This window comes from Silene latifolia, chromosome Y, assembly GCF_048544455.1.
Source record: "Silene latifolia isolate original U9 population chromosome Y, ASM4854445v1, whole genome shotgun sequence".
NCBI lineage: Eukaryota > Viridiplantae > Streptophyta > Magnoliopsida > Caryophyllales > Caryophyllaceae > Silene > Silene latifolia.
In genome coordinates, this window is record NC_133538.1 from 266,932,827 (window position 1) to 266,937,603 (window position 4,777).

At 44.0% G+C, this 4,777-nt stretch overlaps 1 non-coding gene across 1 annotated transcript; it reads right to left on the reverse strand.

Annotated features, from left to right (window-relative positions):
- Positions 1-1,331: 1,331 nt before the first annotated feature.
- On the reverse strand, positions 1,332-1,438 carry LOC141636551 (small nucleolar RNA R71). Its single transcript, XR_012541157.1, has one exon. It is a non-coding gene; the product is annotated as a small nucleolar RNA R71 (small nucleolar RNA).
- Between the last annotated feature and the right edge of the window lie 3,339 nt (positions 1,439-4,777).

Here is a 4,777-nt window from a genome sequence, read left to right on the forward strand (position 1 = left end):
GGGAAACAGGGTGATTTTGGTGGCATTGGAAAGCTAAAAGGACACACTTTCATCTCCAATTATAATCGCCTGAATATCTGTTGTAGAACTTGAGATATGGCTCTCCAAAGTAGGCACTAGCAATTTGAAGTTCTTCCTTTGCTCGCCTAGCTATCTTTCTTCTTTGCGCATCTCAAAATAGCTACATTCCCGCTCCAAATTCACTCTTCCTCCAAATGCATGCTAAAAGGATGGTAAAAGGCTTGATTTCACTACTTTCCGGTTCATTCCTGCAATTAGGACAAAACAAACCAAAGTAGCATATTCGGGGCATTTCGTAGCATAAAACCACGATAAAAGCATAGAAATACGTGCATAAAATAGGCTAAAAAGACTATATAAAATGCACGTATCATACCCCTTCTTTATCTTGATTTCATCTGTTTGCTTAGTTTACTTTTCTTTTATTGTTATTAGCTATAGACCAAATCCAATCAAACCACCACCTTTTGTTACCTTAGACCGAATTTAAACAACCAGAAATTACGTCTGCCTCTCTGTGGTTCGACCCGACTGCCGCTAGCTATAGTTGTAGTTGGAGTTTATAAATATTATTTTTGACACCTCACGACGGGTATCAAATTTTGGCGCCGTTGCCGGGGAGGCAATTGTTCTAATTTTTAGTTGTTTTTATTTAGTCTTTCTTTAGTTTAAGGGACTTCCGTTCCTTAAACTTTTCTTATATTCTTTTTGTAGTTTCTTTTTATGCGCAGGTCACAGGGTGGTGAACTAGTACCATTAAATCCTGAGATCGTGAAATCCTTGCGCGAGTTGAGACGATCACAAAGGGTATTACCGACAGAGGAAGAGCTGAGTACTCTGTCAAGCTACTACGAGAACGCCCGCTCAAGGAGATCCACCTACATCTCCCGCCTCTACTTCTTGGTGAGACAGTCACTTCTCCGTAAATTCGAGTCATGGTCAAGAAGCAACCATTGCTAGTCACTCGGAGCCGACAGTGCGAATCTCTACAAAGGATTCGAACTACCGGGAGGCGAAAATTCGAGCCAAAGCCTTCCTATATTAACCTGGTTGAGAGAAACCAAGATTCGGGAGCCGCAAATGGAGATGCGGCCAAGCACATGGAAATTTTTATTGATTATTGCTGCTCTATACCCCCGCCGGCCGGTGTGACCCAAGATCAGATCAAGGAGACCATGTTCATTTTCTCTCTTCGTGACGCCGCAAGAGTGTGGTATACAGATCTGGACCGAGCCGCCCATGGAATCACCGACTGGAATTCCTTAGCCCTGGCATTCTACAAAAAGTACTTCTCTGCCTCGAAGACGAATGCCATTAGAGCTCAGATCACGAGCTTTAAACAAGGGCCTGATGAGAACTTTCATGAAGCATGGGTCCGTTTCAAGAAGCTGGTGCGAACCATACCGCACCATGGGTTCGAAAAATGGAGTCTTTGCAACCAGTTCTATAATGGGTCAGTATGACGATCGAGGGCTATTTTGGATGTGCAGCCCAATGGCCAATTTTTCGAGAACATGGGAGAGACTAAGGGGTGGAAGATCATCGATGATTTGGCCACTCATAACGCTGAATATGGGAATTCGAGAGGAAACCCGAGGAGAGCCGCTGAATCTTCCTCTGTTCTTTCGCACTAGAAGCTCTCACCGCAAGGTTTGACAAATATGAGTTGGGAGGAGCTTCCAAAGGAGGGATGTACCATGTTAATCTTTGTTTTGACGGTCCTTTTTGCCTAGTAGAAGATGTGGAGCCGAGGGGCATGTCTCGTAAAATTGTTCTGTCCCCTTTGAGTCTTGTGCTGCCTTTCAACACTATAGGCAGACAAACACGTACTATGAGCCAAATGTCCACCCAAACTTGAGGTGGAGTAGCCAGAATGTCCTGAATCCGACTCAACCTCCACAATAGCAGCATCAGCAAGCTTATGTGCCCCCTCATCATAAGCAACAACAATACCAAAAGCCTCCTATGTGCCGCAGCAGCAACAATCCCAGAATTCTGATTTTACTGAGTTTAAGAACTTACTGCTGAAGGAGTCCCGAGCTAGAGAGGCCGGGATGAAGCTACTAGAGAGCCAAATTGCTCAATTGGCTAGTAAGAGTACCACTCGAGCTCCCGGACACATACCGACTCAAACTGACCAGAAAGAGACCCTGAATGCCATTACTTTAAGGAGTGGGTCTACCCTGGAGAGGCCTGCTATGGTCGAGGATGCCCCTGAAAAGAATGAGGCGGAACCGAGTCAAAAGAAAGCTTTAACCAAAAATAACAAGAACAAAGCGTCTACCAGGTATGTCAGTCGATCGACTGATGTACCCGGTCGATCGACTGATATGCGGGTTAGAGGAGCTTCTGGAACTGTACACCTCAGTCGATCGATTGAGCAAGGTGGTCGATCGACTGAGACCCCTGCTGATATTGAGATATTTCGTCCTTCAATGCCCGATAATTTAAGAGACCATTTGTTCCGGGTTTCGACTTCTCCGAAAGTATTGGGGAAAGACCCGAGTGCTGATGGGTCAGTCCCGGCTCCGACGTACGACCCGATGTCGATCAATTGTTCCCATTTGAGACGGTCTGAAGAGGGTTCAAGCTTCAATAAGGAGAAGGTGGTGGACTTTCAGCCTAAGTCCACGGATACCGGCATGCGAGACTTAGAAGAGAGGGCTAAGGTACTTCTCTCAGCCCCATATCAAGAGAGACTAGTGCCGACAAAGGAACAGGTATCTTTCAATAAATTTGAAAAGGTTATTCGTAGTTTGAATGTTCAAGTTCCTTTCCTTGAGTTGGTCAATCAAATGCCTGCCTACACTAAATTCATGAAACAACTCTTGTCTAAGAAAAAGTCACTTGAAACAGTGCATACTGTCGCACTGACTGAGGAAACTTATTCTTATCTGTCTCACACTACACCCCATAAGCTAGAGGACCCGGGTAGCTTTTTTGTTCCTTGTAATATAGGTACCTTCTCTGTTGAGAAGGCATTATGTGACTTAGGAGCTAGTATAAGCGTCATGCCCCTGAGCCTTGCTAGGAAGCTCAAATTGACTAGGTTCACAGTGACAAATATGACAGTACAGATGGATGACCGATCTGCGGTCCAGCCTATATGAGTCCTAGAAGACATCCCCGTGAAAATAGGGAAGTTTTTCTTCCCTGTTGACTTTGTCGTCCTAGATATGCCTGAGGATGCCCACATACCTATCATTCTAGGTAGGCCATTTCTGCACACTGCTGGTGCAGTTATTGATGTTGGTTCTGGGACCTTGACCTTCAAAGTGGGGAAGCATTCTATTGTCTTTGCCCAGCCGGCTAAGAAAAAGGACCCCATGTGGCCTGTGACTTGTAACACGGTTTCTGACAAGAAATCGTACTTTGTGCTTCCTGATTTACCTATCTCTATTCCTATTGTAACCCCTCCGCCCCAGATTGGGAGCAAATTGGAGGAAGATTTGTCTATTTCTCGATATGGGCAGAGCTGGTTTGGGGAAGGAAGAGCTGCAAGTCACTCTAGCTGCGATGAAGCCAATCATTTCACGAGGAGGTCTTGGTTGCCTTAGCTATGCCACCGATGAGGAAGTTGATGACGAGCCAGTCCAAGTAACGGAGTTCGACTTGGACTTTGATGAGCAAGAAGAGGTCATCGACTGGGGAGATGATGAAAGTGTAGATCCGTTGAGCCATACGGACGTGGAAGTTAAGAATGGTGCAGCTGAGAAGATAAGCACCGTTGAGGCTACCTGTAGTAGCCAGAAGCCGACGAAGTGGGCCATTCCGTGGCCGTTCTTGATCAACTACTAGTTGATCTCATGTTTTCCAAACATTTTATTTGCTTTTGTTAGACACTTTTTATTTCTTTTGTGTGCGCGAAACTTCGCTTTTTATTTTGCTTGCTTAGGATTTTATGCGCTTGAGACTTTATTTTGGGTTTTGCGCAATTTTGGGCGCGTATTATTGTGCCCTTGCAGGTTTTTAGACCTCTTTAGCTCATGTAATTGAGCAAATACGAAGAAATAAGAAGTTACAGCAGTATCTTGATCGATCGATCAGGCTATGTAGTCGATCGACCATCTGCAGATTTCGTGGGCTCTGTTCCTTTCACCTCGGTCGATCGACTGAGCTTTGTGGTCGATCGACCGACCTGCACTGCTGTACCTGTTTACGACCTCTCTCCTGCTATGTTTGGTCGATTTGCGGAATTAAGGGAGTTTTCTACACCACTTTATTTTCCGTCATTTATTTATTTCTTCTATTTTTCTCAATTTTGCACATAATACCGCTTCATTATTGTCTTTCTCGATTTTATGCGTGGTTCTTTGTTTGTCTTTTCAGGTACTTATTAGTAGCACTGCTGGCTACTGAAACCTCCTAGCTTACGCTGGTTTGGGGAGGTTTCCTTTTGCTGCGCTTAAAGTCTTGTGAGTTCCCGAGTTCCACTTCACGTCATTTTTTTATTTGTTTACTTTCTCGCAAATTCCCATTTCTCTTTTCTTCATTACATGATTTTGCACAATGGGGACATTGTGCGATTTGGTTTGGGGAAGGGTTTTGCGTCGCATATCATTTGCTTGCATTCACGTTTACATTTTGTTTTGCATTGTTTATTTCATTCTTATATTCAAAAAAATTGAAAATTTCAAACAATTCAAATAAAATGCACTTTTATTTTAGCATATAGGTTGAGTCGGAACGGTATTATTTCAAGGATGATATTGAATTTGCATTTGTTTATGCCTAAGCCTTGCTTGATTGACATGTT